The sequence below is a fragment of the Gavia stellata genome, chromosome 2 (genome assembly GCF_030936135.1).
Source record: "Gavia stellata isolate bGavSte3 chromosome 2, bGavSte3.hap2, whole genome shotgun sequence".
NCBI classification, from domain to species: Eukaryota; Metazoa; Chordata; class Aves; order Gaviiformes; family Gaviidae; genus Gavia; species Gavia stellata.
This window is the reverse complement of record NC_082595.1, coordinates 86,730,516-86,748,382: the sequence shown is the minus strand read 5'-3', so window position 1 is coordinate 86,748,382 and position 17,867 is coordinate 86,730,516. Positions and strand designations below refer to the sequence as shown.

General features: G+C 46.9%; 1 protein-coding gene across 1 annotated transcript in view; it reads right to left on the bottom strand.

The window, feature by feature from the left end:
* Positions 1 to 16,425, bottom strand: part of ELOVL5 (ELOVL fatty acid elongase 5) — a 38,616-nt gene extending 22,191 nt beyond the window's left edge. The window contains exon 1 of the mRNA XM_059831004.1: positions 16,397 to 16,425. The gene's annotated coding sequence lies outside the window, so the exon portion shown is untranslated. The remainder of the gene's footprint in view (positions 1 to 16,396) is intronic.
* Positions 16,426 to 17,867: the final 1,442 nt, after the last annotated feature.

The window sequence follows — 17,867 nt, the reverse complement described above, 5'->3', positions numbered from 1 at the left end:
CTCCAAAAGCACAAACTATCCCTCCTCCAAAAACACAACGATCGTGCTGCTGTTTGCTTTTGTAAATGTACTGGAATTGAAAATGCTCAGATGTTGAGAACTGGAAGACAGCACCGAAAACCAAGGCTGTCAACCATTTTCTGTCCATTTTCCAAAGCTGCCCAGTTTCTCCTTTCTATTCCCAAAGCCTTAACTGCCCCTTGCATGTATTCCCTTTGCCTTTCAACTTGCTGCCAGTCCCAGATTCCCTTTTTTCCACCCTTTTTGAATACCCTCTTAGGTCCCAAGGATGCTTAACATTAGCAATAAAAAGGAGTTTAGAATCAATCATAGTCCATATTGATCTGAAAGTGCAAGTATATTTATTTTATGGGAAACCAGGTGAAACATGAGTGCTGCGGATTTTGTGCTTTAGTTTTGTTAAAACGCAAGAAACTATTTTTAAACTTTATTTTGCAACCGTACCTCCAGCAAAGCAGTGCAGATTTTTGGCCCACCTTGCACCAGCGGCAAATCCTCCAGCCTGCTGCTGACTCATTGGGACCCACAGTGCTGAGCCTTCACCCTCACCGGCAGCACCAGCATAAGGAAGTTTAGAAATGAATGATTTGTATAAAACTCAGGGAAGCGTAAAAAATGCAGGACAAAGGAGAGAAGCTAGTCGCAAACAGTTTAACCTCAATGGTATTTCAAAACTATCAAAAATGCAGGGGGTAAAGGAAGACTTTGGCCAGTTAACTAGGGGGATGATTTCATGCCGTTACTTTTCCTGTCATTCCACCCCCCCAAACCCTTCAGTAACGATTACCTTCGTACATAAACACAGTTGTGGTAATTAAAGTATTTTACCGAACAGAAACGAATACAAGAAAGGATACTGCAAAATAGAATAACTAATTATGCTCAATACCCAATACCTCATTAAACCAGAATCTAATAATCTTCAGCTAGGTGACTTCAGACACATCATAGGTCCCTGCAGTTTTATTCACATTTTCAGCAGATCTAAACCAGCTCAAATTAGGACCTGAGCGTCCTAGGATCAGGACATGCACATGCATTTCATCCCCTCACAGTCAACAGCTCTGGCTGTGCCACGGGATAACTTCATCCAGAGGGAAAACACCGAGGGCGACAGCCGAGCAGGAAGAGCAAGTTGGAAGCAACCACGCAAACCTACCCATGGAAGTACTAAGAATCGGAGGAAAACGGTACACCACCGCCTCTCCATCCCAGAAGGATGCATCCAGCATCTCTTGTGCTGCAAAGCCGCCCTCAGCAGCAGATCCGGCATCCCTCAGTGCTCCGGGAAAATGCTTTTTGCAACAGCATGCATTTTCCTGGAATAAAACGTTCGAGGGGGTACCCTGTGCCCGACCTCTGCACCCATGCCCCAGCACCACGATACTGGAAACTTCTTTGCTGCTGCCAGCTTATAGCCCGGTGCTGTTAGAGTAATGCAGTGCAGGCTGCAAAAGTATTTACAGAAATAAAACGGGGAGGAAGAAAAGGCAAAGCACACAGGTTTATTCAGCTGCTGTGTTTGTAATAGCACGCAACTGTAAAATATGCAAGGACACTGCACAGACAACTCCCGGATGGGGGTTAAAGAACTGGTTTTTTTGGTTGAGTTTTTAAGTGGGAAAGAAACAGAAGAGAGGATCTGTAGCAAACTAGGTTAGATGGAAACAGGGAGAACACGTACACAAGAGCTACAAGCTGACTTTTTTGGAAGCAAAGCCAAAGCATGGCATTTGCTATACAGCTTTGCTCCAAAGCCCTCCTCCCCAAGCAGTACGTGTGTGTTTATTAACAGCTACTGTTTTAATCAGAAGTTCCCTCTTTTTTCAAAAGCTGTGCTGGTATTGCAATTGGGAAAACGTTCCTAGCTGTAGCTCACAATGGCAAATTAGCCAGAGGAAGCCTGGGAAGCTAAAGAGAGAGAGCTGAGAAGAATAAGGAGTCAAAAGCTAAGTTCAGAGGGCCATAAGGACTTCAGCTTTCATTTCAGGTCTCCTTTCCCTTACTCAAGTGCCACCTGCAAGAAGGTCTGAAAAACTCCTCCTCTTCTCTTTAATAAAAGGGACTCCTCTAATCTCCATTTATGCACTTTACTGAAACCAACTTTTTACTTCCACAAGAGAAAAATAAAGGTACGGTCCCCAAAGCCTATTTTAATGAGCCTTCTTGGTCAAAAGGCTGCATTTTCTAACAGAGCCGATGAGACCACAGCCAACATGTCCAGAGGATGGAGAAGCCCAGTCTTCTGTGACCATTACTAGCAGCAGAGTTCAAGAGTATTGTGTAGCTTCAAGACAGTAAGCTTCAATTTACTTTTTTTATTTTTAAATGCCCACATCTCATAATTGCATATTAAAATTCAAAAAGCAAGAAGTAGGGGGAAAAAAAAAAAAGAGTTACAACTGGGGCTGTCCTCCCACGTGAACCCCCATTTCCTCCAACACCCCGCAACAGCGGCACTCAGTCTGAGCACCGCAAGAGCATCTGCCACCAGCCCACCCCTTCCCCCTGCCAAAACACTGCTGCACCGAGGTCTGAACCCAGGGGACATCTCAAGAATAGGACAGATCTATAATTCTTGGTTATCTTCTTAGCATTTATTAGCTTGACATGAAAGCTTGCTATCCGACCCATAAAAGCACCTGCAATTCCCCTGCACATGTGAAACACCGTACAAAGCAAGAAACGGGTGTGTGCAGTTACACAGTAAACTCGGTTTATCTATGAAAAGGTTATCCGGGGTTCACATGCTGACTAGATACACCATTCCAATAAAAAGCTGAGAAATGAGAGGAAGACTATGAAAGCTGAGGGTGACAGTCACAAAGGTAGTGCTACACCATGCAAATCAGACTAGTACAGGGATAATGGCGCACACAAAACCTGGATTGAAATGCCCTGCTAAGATGTGTAGCTACAACCCCTGTGTTCAGATGGATAAATGATACCTTTTTGAGGACCACTTGTGTTTGGGAAAACAGATCACACCGAAAAAGCACGCACACAAGTCACCCTTAGGCAAGTTACAATATGTTATGTATTTATTTGTGTGCTTACTTTTATTTCCAATGAGCTTGGGATAGTACCTGGCGTGCTACGGGAGAAGCGAAATTCCCTGGTGAGCCCCAACGCACAAAAAATACATGTAGTATGTTGAATTAGTCACATTCCTCAACAGAAGTGAAATGAATTTCTACACTTTTACCTAAAGGAAGAAAAGACCTATACTGACACTGTAAATGCCCACCACAGCTTGCTGCCAGTTCTTCATACAGCCAGCCACTCTACAAGAAGTCAATCTTAAAACTTTTCTATTTTCCTGCTGCACTCGTGTGAGACATGAGTTAATCCTGTATGGCTGCAGCTGCACCAATACTTGGTGCCCTCATTTTAAGATGCTAAACATCATGCCAGACAGTACTGTTCACTGTGTACAGCTGTACTATCAAAAAAGGCAAGTACAAATGACTGCTAGCTTTAAATAGAAGAAAGTACCAAAAATGTTACGTTTCCCACCATTCAGAGAACTAAGAGAAGAGAAGAAATAAAAATGACTCCAGGTACAACTGTTATGCCATGGCATCATGCTGCTCAGGACAAAACCCTGCCGGCTAGGCGCCCTGTTAAACCCCCTGCCTTCAAAACAGTACAAAAACAATAGGCTCATTCAGAAAAGCAACCGCCTTTGAAGATCTAATCTCCTTTCTAAAGGATAAAGGAGTTAACGCTGTGTAAAACCAGATTTTTACCTCGTTTTCTTCCTGCCCAAGACCGACAAGCAGTACTGAGAGTGAAGACTGCATGTCCTCATAACAGGGCAGAAGATGATGAGACAGGAGATTTTTTACTGGTGCATCAGGCGGATCATTCCCACCCCTTTCCCTTCTTGTACAACACTTCGCACATCTGTAAACGAAGTGTTGCCAAAACCACGCAGCCAGCTGATGGCATTTCTGTTACAGAAGCTCAGAGCTGAAAAGCCTGGTGAGTCCTGAGGAGCTGAACCTCCTTACCTGCACCAGACCTGTGCCAAACCAACCGCTGCCAAGGATGAGCAAGTTTCACGGTACCAAATCATCGCTGTTACAAGGGCCACTGAAAAAGATAACTGACTCCTGGAGTAGTTAGAAAAGAAAGCATTTCTACCTGTACATTTCCCTGGTTTGATGTTGGCAGGACTTTCCTAAATATTCCTTCATCAGAAGATCCTGCTCCAGGACACAAGCACTGCAGTTTCTTGTATTTTATTCTTTGTTTTAAGGGGAGAAAGACCAATCAATCAACTAAAAGGAAGTACTGTAGTAGTAAAGCTTGGTATGATCTTATCACTGACTCCTCCTATGAACCTTAAATAGACTACTGGAGGAAAAAAAAAATAAATCAACACACTGTCCACACATCTGGCAACTGCTTGTTTTCTACAAGCTCATAATATAAAAAATTCAGGCACCTGCAGAAGTCCTGTACAGAATTCCAGCAAAATAAGTCTGTTTCCTCCAGAATTTAGCCACTCTTTTCTTTCAATAAGAGGCAACAAATTTCTGGTAGAGTGGAAACCCCACAGCCATTAAAATCTGTCCCAATGAAGAACCCAGATAGACTGAACCCCCAGCTCTGGCACCAAGGTGCAGAAGGTTTTACAACGTTCGCTTCATACTTTCGAAAGCATCGGAGCAAAGGCAGGGGCAGTACTGTATTTCGGTATATCTGTTTCAAATATAGGGACAAACCAATACCCAGAGGAGCAGCAGGCAGCAAGTTTCCTCCCCGACCCCGGAGCTATCTCGTCCTCCGCAGGGCAGCAGTCCCCTGGAGAAGGGGGCACCAGATATGCCTCCTCTGCCTCGCCGCTTGTGCAAAGTCTCACGTGAACAATGCCTTCAGCAACTTACTCGTTCCTAAAGATGAGAAGCTCCCCTCCATACAGGCATTTTTCCTGCTCACGCCTGTTACGGCGCTGGCTCGTGCCCAGCGCTAACCCTCAGGCTGACAGCCACCGCATCGCCCTACGCTTACTCCAACTTCTCCATTCAGCCAGGTCCATAGCTGTAAAACCATACCCAGGGCACGTGGGGTGGGTGACGAGGAGCAACCAAGAACAGATTTGATGCTGCTGCAAGGGGTGCTTTCATTCCTTCCCTACCCCGGTGGAGGGAAGCAGGGCGAAATTGAGGTAGTCCCAAAAAACCAACCAAGCAAGAAGATGAGCTTTCAGCGGGGTCCATCCCACCACCTGATTTACTGCAGAAGAAGCACCAGCACGAGGCAGGCATGTGGGTGACAAAGAGGTCTTACCTGACTGAAGCTGAGCAAAGCCATCGCAGTGCACCCGGCCAGAAACCAAGAACGTAGCAAAAAGAAGGGTAAGTAAAACAGACAGAAGAAAAGATGTAGAATTGTTAAAGCAGAATTCTAAAATGCTCTTAAGAGAAGGCCAAAGTAAAATGCATTGCACACGCATCATTTTACATACAGGAATGGTTCTAGTGAAAAGTGCAAGAATTGCAGAAAAAAGAAAATGTGAAATAACAAAAGATCACACAGGATATGTTAATATCATGCAGAGCTAACTTACAGAGATTTCTTAAATACAATCCTAACAGGAACTGACAGATTATTGCACTGTAAAAAGCAAACAAACACCCCCTGCCCCTGCCCAAATGTTCAAAATACACAAGGAGACAAAAAAACTGCAGGACTAAGGATGGTCTCAAGGCAGGGCGGACTCAAGGAGAAGAGGGAGAACGTTAACCATCGAGAGACCCAAGAGACAGAGACCAAGGACAGATTTCTTCCAAAAACAGGCAACTTGAATGTTTTATTCAATCTAAACACAGCAAAAGTATTTCAAAAGAAACAGAACTTATGAAAAGAAATACAGAGAAAAAGACGGAAATGAAAAGCTAAACAGATGGTGAATATCACCAAAAACTCTTACTACAGACTGTTCAGCCTGCAGCTGAGGACCTTGAAGGCAGGGGGGAAGTATTCCCTTTAATTCTCAGCCTGAAAGCATGTTATACTGTAAGAAACGATAATCAACAACCTTACTAGTCATCTGAGACACAACTTCAGTGCAGTAGCCTAAGACTAAATTTCAATGGGAAGCTTGATTTTCCGATGATACCAAACATTGTTCACTTTATGCCCGAAGCTTATAATTAAATTCATTATATGAGAAAAACACATTGCTAGATAATTAGAAGGTGATTTACACATGGAAAATGAAACTTTCTCCTTTACTATGCTGCTTGCAGAAAAGTGAAAACCTAACTTACAGTGTATTTTATAAGCGCTCATATTTTGCCAGGAGTGAAAGATAGGAAAGAATTAAGTTGCATTTCATCAGCCACACTTGTAAAGCAACTCTTTAAACTTTGGGCAAAAGACAAGCTCTTTAGCCTCTATAGTAAAACTCTGTGCACATCTATTATAGGGATGGCAATATATTAAAAGTTGCTCAGCAGGTAAACTCAAACCTTAACATTCTGAGTGCACCTATTTCATATATGTTTTGTACAGACTGTATAGGATACAGAATGATGCTTCAGGCAATGAAATTGCTTATTCATGTTGGCAGCTCTCTGAAAGTTTCCCTCTCCGGAATGTTGCCACCACCATGGCTCTATTTTTACTGCATGCTAAAAGCAAAACATGCTTTTGTGCAAACAACTCTTTCATGAACCAATTTTTCAAATATCAAAAGACAATTCCAGTGGTTGGAGGCTATTTTTCCACAATATTTTTATCTCCCAGGAACACAAGTCCTCCACGCAGATGTGTCATCTCTAAAATAAACAGCAGCAAAGGGACTCTTAATTTAAATAGACCTGTTATTCTGGACCAGGGAAGCTAAATGCTCAAGTTCACGGCCTCACACAGGAACTGGTACGTGGTGGAGGAACAGAGGAAGGAAAAAAAAATAAATAAACCAGACTTGATTAATATTCTGCTCTCACGTTAATGACCTAGGTGGGAATCTGGTAGGGGTCTCGGCAGGGCAATGCTCTGTAAGGAGGGACGTGTCAGAGCTGCAGACGGCCAATTAGGGCTTCTTCATCAGTTTAGCCCAAAACCCAGCCCTGCTCCTCTGTTTTGTAAAACAATCTCCCAGGGTGTGGGGTGAACAAGCTTTTAAAAAGCAAAGCCTGAAAAATAGATACAGAGAGAAATATGAAAGTGAGAAAAGGAGAAGCAAGGAAAAACAAAGGGGGGAGAGGGCTGGAGAAGCCCTTAACTTCATTGCCAAGTCCCTTCACATGTGCAACTGGCAACTCACTTACAGTCCCCGTCACTATAGGTTCAAAGACGGTCATCTCCTCCCAAGGCCATACATCTCTCCTTCGAAGACAACACAGCACTAAAGGATGTAAAGCACTCGCTCCGAGACGATCATTTTTCACACACTGTAAGCGGTGGTTAAAACCTGGCAACATCCCTGTGTTCTCACCAAGTGTGACCTTCAGGACTCAAACCTGTATTTTACAAGCTTCTTAAGTATATATTTTAAGACACAAAGTCAATCTCCACAAACGCTTAGAAAACTGACCTGTGCTACATGCAACTGATACCCGTGTTGGTGCATCGTTTGAGCCTGACGTGCCTTGTGAAACCAAGAAGTATTCCGTCTGCACAACTGGAAATTCACGATAGCTCTGCAATTGCTCAACTAGAGTTTAGCTTTGAAAACCTTACCTAAACGAGCTCTGCACTGAATTTAGGAATGAGCCAATTAGATGGACTTCAAAAAATGAGAGAAAAACCTTTGAAAGCAACATTAGCGGTCCCTTCCTGTACCTTAATGCAACCACTTAGCAGCAGTGATAGAACAAGAAATCAATATAAAGAAGTACCAAAGGACGTTATTTTTGTTCTGCAAGGCATGGTCAGACTGGCAGCCTGCTCTGGCTTCCTTCAAAGGCAGATGACGATGGTTTTGAAAGGGCAGAAGAAGGGGTAGGGAAGTTAAAGGTTTCAGGAACCTGTCAAGGAAAAGTGGAGGACTGAGAACGGCCTTAAAGACCTCTGGAAGTTTTAGAATTACTTGGGAGCCTGATGAAGGCTGCAAAAACAGAGGACACAGTTACAGTCATTTAAACTCTCATGACAAGTGGTCCAACACCACCACTGACTCTAAAAATGCCTTATGCCCATGCGCAATTTTTACCTGTAAGCAACTGGAGGCAGCAGCAGCAGCTCATGCATTACCAGGGCAATGATCTACACTGAAACACGGTGGCCCTTCTGTGACTACTGTATTATTTTTTCTCTCCGTTTTTAACAGAACAGACAAGGCTTCCTAAATGCAGTACTCCTTACTGACTTGCTTAGTGTCCTGTCTCTCCATCCCTATGTAATGGGTCTGCCACCTGATATAGCGATGGTGTTCCCTCGCACTTGCATTTTCTTCTAGCCCTTACGCTATGTTTTAACCTCCTGCAGAAGGTGATGGGGACACCATTCCAAAATATCCGAGCCTGCGGTTGAGTCCGGCGGCCGGGGCCAGGCAAACGCAGCCACCCCTGCTGTAGCCGGAGCAAACAAGAGGCTGCAGAGATGACCATGGCGTAAGCTGCATATTCTGTGGGGTGCGGAAGTCAAAATTCAATAAAATATGAAAAAAACTGCTCAAATCTTTTGCAAGAGACTTTTCTGCTTATGCCTGGTAAGGAAGCGGAGAAAAATCCCTAAGTAACCAGGCCTGCTGGACTAGCTTATTTTCCATCACTATATCAGATATATTTTAATAAAAAAAGAAAATTCTGAACCGCGTTACAAGCGCAGGTATTTTCCCCATTAATGAGGCTTCGTGCATACAGTAAGTCACGCTCACAAGACTAATGTAAAGCTTAACAACACGCCAAAAGGCCACTGTACACGAGTGAACTGAGGGACAAATATATGATGCAAGGGATAAATGCATGACCCTAATTTAGGACAAACAGCTGAGAGCTCGCACCAGTTCACAAGGTCTGTGATCAGCTACGAGCGACCCCTCCACGCCAGTACCGCAAAAGCGAAATGAATCCCCAAACCGGAATCAGACTTCCACCATAAGCATCTGCTACCCTGCAATCCACATAAGCATATAAATAAAAATGCAAGCACAACTAACTACCATTGTGTCCTTCAAAGCCAAATCCAGATTCCTGTGCCTCTACCAACATTGTCCTGCAGCTATCACGTGAGGTCTTGCTCAAAAGCATGCGAGCAGCCACATGAATGAACCGAACACATACATGCTTTTCGGTAAGCACACGTGCCATGCACTCAAACTAGCATGCCATTTGAACTTCAGCACACAAAAAGGTTTCTCGAGTTTCTTTTTCTAAAGGGCAGGGCAATGTTAAACATTGGAGAATTGTCATCCTCCTAACCGGTTAAAGGTTTAATTATTGTTATTTAAGTCAAAGGTTCTCCCTACTGTTTGGCTAGGAGATGATTCTCAAAATGATGATTCAAAACATCAGCATTTTTAAAAGCCACCCGGGAGCAGCAGATAATCCTTCAGGAAAAGGTTAACAGAAGCTTTCTGGTTAAATTATGTGCAAAGAAATAGCACATCTAAGGGGATGCCTGTAAAGACTAAGGTATAAAGGTCTATAGTTTCCCAAGTCTTTATCATCTTGAGTGAAACCAGACGACACAGGACCAGCTCAAGAACTTGACCCCTGTGTTTAGACCCCTATGTTGACAACTGATAAAGTAGTGGCAAATGTACAAGTAGATTTATTTTGCTCATTTCTAAGAGCTTCAAGACCTGATTTGATCTCCAAGACCTCTATCTGAATACAGATGCCATGGTTTTAACTTGGCAGAGGAGCTCCTCCACCAAGCTGCGATCTGCTCCAAACCTGCAACCATATGGCATCTAAGGGAAGAAGGCACTTTCCCGTACCTAGCACTTGCTAGCAGCTCCTTAGCCCACAAGGGCACAGCAGAAACACTGCCTTAATCCAAAATGCTTCCCAGCAAGTTTCTAACAGCATGAAGTAAGGGAAGGAAAAAGAAAAGAAAAATAGCAAAACAGATACAAATGCAAACTTGCATGCTTATGAATTAATTAGCTAAACATGGCCTAAAACCGTAAGATACTTCAAGGTGCATTTGGTTTAATAAGCTAAATCACATTATTCTGCAAATTAATACTTGTTAGTTTTTGTCTGACACTGGTAACATCCTTAAGAACCATGACACCAACAGAAATGTCCATCAGCACGCATATGCCTTAAAAGCTGGAGTGTTACTTGAAATCAAGACTACATCCTTTTTGAAATCAAGTCTACATTTTACAGCAGAGAGCCTGAACTTGCACATAGGAAGAAAGCAATTACCCTCCAGTCACAGCAAAGACAGCCAGCAAGAAGAGAAATGGTTTTCCCAACGTCACAGAGGGAGAGGAGCACTTCCGAGCCATAACAGAAGAGGAATAGTCACTTTGTTCAAATCACTGACCCAGTGCCTCAAAGGGTAGGGTTATGTAGGGATCAAAGAGCAGGGTAGAATTTGAAAATGCAGGAAAAAAAGGTTTATTCCACATTTATTGTACCTTTGCACAAGCAACTTTTGTCTCCTATAACGGTCAGTGCAATTCAGTGCGTTTAGTCATCACCCAAAGCATCTCACTTGGCAGGCAAGTGTTTGGGACAAAGCTTTGACACAGAGGTCAATTAAATCCAGACAACTTTAGCAAAAATACAGGTTTATGGAAGATTATTATATTTCTACCTCCTCAGTATGCTGCTGGTCATCCACAAAGCTATCATTAATGAAGCACAATCTCTACAGCTAATAATACTTTAATAAGGGCACGCAAAATACCCAGATGCAATGGGATGCCGAGACCAACTCTTAATTTGCAGCACTGAGTTCAGCCTAAGTAGCGTGATTCATTTGTTCTTGGAGAAGTGACAATTACACTTAGCAGAATGCATCTGTAAAACCTCTACACCTGGTAAGGGAATTTATTAGACTGCCATTGTGCTTTTTAAATGCTTGACGCTTTGTGTTTCATGTGAGTCAACCATTTCATCGAGGAAATTAAGTAATTCTCCAATGCATCAAACACAGCAGGAAAGCATTTACCGACCACATACTTTGGACAAGTTTGCTCTTGTGCTCTTATTTACCCTGTAAGATAATGTGTCCTAAATGCCAAAACACAAATAGAGAAACCAAGGCAATAAATTTTAATTTCATTAAACAGATGAGGGAGAGCCACTGCGTACACAGTCCACAGCAACTCTACGAGTTATGTCCATAATAAGATCGTAGCCAGCATTTATTTGATCTGTCAAATCAAAAAATCAATCCAGGTCACTGGTTGCAATACCTTTATCAAACAGAGATATAACTGCTGTTCTGTTGCACACAGGGAACAGGCTTCAGTGCCCTCAGGAACCCAGATATAAACCACTTTCACCAACCAGTACTTAGGAACTCCAGGGATGTCAGCCTAAGCAATGCCCCCTTAACCGTATTGCTGCAACACCGAATTTAAACAGCCTTAGGAAAGGCCATAGCAAAGCAATTTGAACTGGAAATAAGCTTTTAAACAGACTAACTTCTATGTAATTCATTGATTACCCTTTTCATTTGTGTTTGTGTGTGATCTTCCATCTAAGGGAGAAAGTGTTTCCTATGTTAGCATGCATAAACCGTTTGGATTGCAGGAATCTTCTGCATTTTTAACACATTTGAGAATCACAAAACAAATTAGCCATTATATTACATATGCCAAAACAGCTAGAGATGACGAGGATTATTGTCAGTTTTGTGAAGTGTTCGGATGCACACAGAGAAGTGTGCTCTGACTGGCATGCAGCAAGCATCAATTTCTTAAGTCTGTTATATAGTCAAACAGCTTTCAAAAGTGTATTTTGCATCCTGGAAGAACATAATTTTGTACATTGTAAAAACAGGAAAACAAAAGCATTACCACAAAGGGCTGAGGCCAACAGCCCCAAAAGTATTCCTATGTTTAAACAGTTCTATGGATCTCACCCCTATATGGCTAATTTCAGACACAGCAATGAAAGAAGGTAAGAAAAGAGGATTGAGAGTAAGATGGCAAAATGAGCAAGTTGTTCAGGTATGCAGGGGAGGTTATAGCAAACAGCACCATCACCTAGACATGCCTTCAGGACCTGTATGAAGAGCTGCCAAATCTAAGTGGAACTTTAGAAGCTTTGAACAGGCAACAGAGTTTGCTTGTGACCCATCTCAAGACAGCATGACACTCATGGGAGTAAAAAAACCACCAAGAAATAACAGGTAGATGTATTTGTGGCTTTGCTCCTCAGCAGTGAAAGAGCATCCCTGCCGCTGTCAGTTCAAAGTCAGAGAACAAACCCTGAACGTCTGGAATAAAAAAACCCCATGCCACCAAGAGCCCATTTGCTCCAAAAGGCTTTCCCAGTCCAAAGGAGCCTCTCCGGCACGACCCGTCCCAGGAGACGACTCTGCGCACGGCATGGGAGCTCTGGCTTCTTGCCCCCACAGCAGGAAGCCCTGGCCAGGCAGCAAGCAGAGCGCTGCCTAAGCATCTCCCGTGCTGGCGGCAAGGTGACACCCAAAATGCCGTCAACCCCACCCTCCCACCCGATCGCTGCCCCGCACCACCACACTGCTCCTGCCCTGCCTATTGAGCGGAGGCAGGCCGGAGCAAGGATGAACGCTCATCGGTGACATCTCTTCAGCGCTAGCTCCAAGAGGGACAGAGGGGACAACACGACACAGAGGCATGACGCTGTTTTAACATGGGACCATATGCAATTGCTGTTTCTCTTCCCCAAGATTTGTCCCCGGTGGGACGCAGACGACGTTAATTGGGAGACTCGCTTTGTCCGCCACAGAGCGAGGACTGCGGAGACCACTGAAAGACAGGCAGAAGACGAGTATTTTAGCCTTGTAAGCACCACCACCTTGCTCTGTAGGGTGGGTTTTTTTCTAAGCTCAGCAGAAACAGAAGTTTTTGATGTTGCAATGTTTGCTGCCCAAAAAATGAGGAAGGTAAAGGAATGAGGTCAGCTCAGTACTTGAGATAGTTTAACCAATTACCAACTGAATGCCACTTACAAGGAATATGCTTCCCAAGGGGCAGCTCTGGATGGCTCTCAGCACCAGGCTTTCCACCTGCAGCTGCCGGACTTGAGCATCAGGTCAGCCTGAAATCCTAAAATATTGTCAGTTCCACCATCATTCCAAAAATCTGCTCCTAGCAAGCCGCAAAAGAACAAGCAATTAAAGATGCTGCCCAGAGGCCTGATGGATTTATGGTGTTGTTTCCAATTCACATTTTTTTTGTTCCGTTAATCATATCTTCTCTAAGTTAATTCCTCTTGTAAAAAACACAAAATGAAGGTCAGCAGGGAAAGAAGAGATTAGACCAGAGAATTCAAAATATTTTATTTCAACTCTGGCTGTACTAAAGGCAAGGAATGCAGCAAGAAGAATTCTTGCTGAGAAATATAAAGACAACATCAACTTACTAAAAATACTGTAGTAAGTATACCCAGAGACTGGTCAGACAGCACATAAACTAAGTATCCTGAATGATGCTATATTTATGTACCAAACACGCACAAGTTTTAGTCAAAGATACTTCATTTGATCAGCTACTGGCATGTAAAAGACACTAAACCACACAAAGTGCAATTGCTTTTTAAAAAAGCACAGTGAGGCAAAGCGACCAACAGCCAGCCTCTTCCCCAGCTTGCGAGGCAAAGCTTCATGACACACTCATTTCACTGCTGCTCTCTCTGGTTGCATCTGAACGCTAAAATACAGGAGACTTAAGTTAGATCACTTACGATAAATTCACTTAGCTACTTACGGATAAAAACCACAAAGAAGTCCCTAAGGGCTTCCAGCACACATTACATACGTAAGGTTTTGTAGATGCCTTGTAAGAAATTCAGTAAAATCCAGCAAAATTCTGGCATATCTTTTAGCGTCCTTGACCCACGTCAGCTGGCAACAGCGTCTTTGAGGGCAAACCCACTCTTCACTTCAGCAAACTCAGCACAGTGGTGCCTTTCATCTACTCCTCGATTCATGTGAAGCTGGAAAGGGGTCTCCACCCAGCTGACCCCAGCCACCTCCAGGCACCACAAGTTTTCAAGGGAAACCCTCACTCTCTGCGTGCAAGTACAGTTCCCCCCAGGCAGAGTACATGCCTTGGCTACTCACTACTCTGAAAACAGATTATGTCTAGTGCACCCCAAATACAGGAATACTTTTATAAGAAACTCCAGCTTTTGTTGCCAAACAGCATCAGATGATCACGCGTGCCACAGGCTTACTCTCACGCGCTTTCAACTTCTGTTAGCAGCAGTGAGGGTACACCAGTATTTATCCCTAGCTACGGAGTTTTCTAACAGCAGAGAAAAATCTCAGGCTGTGACTGCACGGAAGGAATGGGGAGGGCTTAGAGTGAAATATCAGAGTTGTATCGCAAAACCCTTCAGTGTTATTCACAAGTTCATATTAAAAAAAAATAAATCCCCTCCCACTACACTAGCAGCTTAATACTGATGCAGCAACACTGTTAGCCTGCATCTACAAAAACTTTACAGCTGCAAAATCCTCCATCCAGCTGGGGCCACCGGCGATAATTTAAGCCGACTGCTTATGGCAGGCCCGCAGCTGCCAGGTCCCGGCACAGAGCTGCTCTTGCAGAGATAACCTCACCCTGGAAGCAACCTGGCCCAAAACTCCGGTGAAAGGCTGTGCTGCCGCCCGAGATGCCTGCATGCTTGCCCTCCTCTGGTTTCAGCTGCAGGGCGTGTTTCCATTTACAACAGAGCAGTTTTGGAGACTTCCTGATCGGAAGCATCCTAACTGCAGCAGTGCCCCTGCCTTGTTTTCCCTCGCCATCGCTGGCAGCTGGCTGAGCCCTTTGCTCCTGTTTTGCGACGCGGTCCCGAGTCCTCTGCCGCGGTCCCGAATCTCACAGCACCAGAGATCACCCAAAGCTCTGGGAATACAAATTAGCCATACAGGGCACTGCCGCTGAGCCCTGGCTGGGACACCGAGCAGGCAGTACACCCCGCTGCCGGAGGGAGAAAGGGAGAAACGCCTCTTGTCATCGGCCAGGAGCCCTTCTGGCTGAGCAAGCCAAGGTGTTACTATTCCTGCCCCGGTCTGCAAAACTGGCCTTTTGTCTGCAGATTCAGAGCGCAGATCGGTGCCGGAAAGCTCTCCGGAGTCAGATCCTCAGCTGCTGCGTCCCTGGGAAGCGGGGAGGGGCGGGGGATGAGGGCAGAAAAGCAGCCAGCGCAGGCAGGGAAGGAGAAAACACTTAAATAGCCCAAGACGATACTCCGCATAAGCCCAAGCGTTGCCAACTTCTAATGCTGCTGATGCCCGAGGCTTTCCAGGAGATGGAAGAGATAAAAGCAAAGTCAGAAAGTTTTTAAGAAAGTCCCTGCATACACATCTGACACACTGACACATTTCTACCGCTTGCCCTTCCTTTGCTACTTATTTCCTAATGCTTGTCCTCTTTAAACATGTAGATTTTAAAACGGGTAGGCACCGTCTGGAAGCACGGCACATCTCCATGGCGCTAGTTTAATGTGGCGTCTGCCCTGTCCCGCAGACAAACCCGGGAACTACCGCACCAGCGGCTCCATTTCTAACCCAGTAACGCGGTCAGGGGCGGCGAGCAAGACTGTGGGCCCAGGGAAGAAGAAGAAGTCTTCCCTCCCGAGCCCGACAGGACCCCCGCTGACACCCAGCCCCTCTCTCCGGCAGCCCCGCTGGCCCGGCCCAGCGCCTCCGCCAGCCCCGCCGGGCGCGCAGCGCGCTCGTCGAACGGGCCGGGGTTTTTTGTTCGGAGCCGTAGCAGCGCTCAGCCCTCCCCGAGCTCCCGGGGGAGGCAGCGTACGGCCGAGGACCGTTTCCTCGCCGTTAAACGCGGCGGGGGGGGTTCCCCCCTTCCTGCCCGTATTATTTCTCCCGACTCTGTGCCCCGCCACGGCGGAAGGAGCCGCCGCCGCCCGGAGATGCAGTAGCCATGGCAATGCCAGATTGCATCATGCTCTTGACTAACTGCACCGGGGAAAGACGCTCCCGGCGAAAACCCCGGCCCTTCCACCGCCCCGTCCCCTCCCTCCCTCCCTGCCCCGGCCCGCCCGCCGCTGCCGGCCGCGGCCCCGCCGCTCGCCGCCGGGCGCTGCACCCGCCGCCCGCCTTCCGCCCCGCCGCCCCACTTGTTGCGCGCCCCGCCGAGCGGCGCCCCCCGCCCGCCGCGGCCCCCACCCGGCGCCCGCCCCCCTCCTCCCGCTCCTCCGGGCCCGGGCGGCCGCGCCGCATCCCGCCGCCGGGCGGGGAGCCCCGGCGCTGCCCTCCCGCCCGGAGGACGCGGCCGTACCTGGCGGCGGCGGCGGCGCTGGGGGCGGCGGGCGAGCGGCGGGAGGGCACCGGCCGGCTCTGTCACGCTGCGGCGCCGCGGGGGCGGGGCCGGGGGCGGGCGCGGGGCGGGGGGCCCCGCCCCGCAGCCGGCCGTGGGCTGACTGTGACGTCAGAGTGGTGCGGGGGGCTGACGGGCGGCGGAGGAGGGGGGCGCTATGACGTCACTGCCGCGGGGGCCAATCCGGCGGGCGCGGAAAGTTCGGGAGCGGGGTGGGGGAGCTGCTCTGGCTCCGCCGGGGGTCCCGCCCGTCTGCGCGCCGCCGGCGACCCCCGCGCCGGCACGTCAGGCTGCCGGCCGCGGCGGGAGGGCCTGAGCCGCGTCCCGCAGGACGAGCCCCCGCGTCCACCCGTGAGGACTAAAGGAGGTGTCGAGCGGCCCTTCGTTAGGTGCGGGTGTCCAGCCCGGGCGGGGAAGCCAGAGGCCCCCGTGAAAAACAATACGGGATCATGTAACTAGAGACGATCGTCATGAGATGAGCCACAGGCCTCAACTGGTGGTCCCAGGCCCGCGTAGTCGATCTGTTTCCTCTGTGTGGTGTAATGGGCTTTGCGGCATTGTAACGGTTTTGAATATAAGTTCTGGGGGTGATAAATACGCAGGATTTTAACTCGGCCATACAATAAACCCCCGGTTTCGTTGTGTAAGGTAGGTGCATATACTGAGCCCGGCCTCACAGCATCGGATGTCCAAGGAAGGAATCTCAAAGCATCCTCTGGCTCCTCTCCAGCGGCAGGGACACTCAACAGAGGAAGTCCCCCGTGCTGGCTCCAGACGCTTCGTCACCTCCCTGGGATCTGATGGGGCAACAGCAAGGGAGCCTTGGCGTTAGTACGGCCAACGGGAAGAAAGGAGTTTGTTTCTTTCCCTCTCTCGTGTACTCCCCCGTGCTGGAAGATGACCTTTTAATTTTTATTTGTTTTCCCTAAGAGTTTGTTCTGTCTCTTTGCTAATTAGATGAAAATGTTACATAAATAAAAGAGCAGGTTTGCTTTGCAAAGGAGAGGAGTCGAGCAGCAATTTGCATGGGTTTTATTCAAGATCAAGTATCTGCATTCAGTGGGAAGCAGTTAGCAATTTTGGAAAGCTGGAGGAAAAAGGGTTTCCCGGAGCTGCCTCTGCAGCTGTAGAAGGCAGCCGTACAGGTGGAGCCATCAAGGCTAACCATGCCAACCCAACCTCCAGTCGCTTCTCCTGGGTAGTAACACACTGGTCCCATGTCCGTGGTCATTCAGCTGAGGCAGTGTGTTGCACCCTCACCTAGCCTGGTTGAAGCTCAGGGTGCAAACGGTCCCCAGAGGTGATGGTGGGCTGTAAACAGGCAACGCGGTAACAAGGCATGTTTGCCCAGTGGGATCAGAAATTAGCTTCCTTAAGCTCTTACTGGGACAAGAAAGAAATCTCTCTCCAAAGCACAGATCGAGGCTATGCC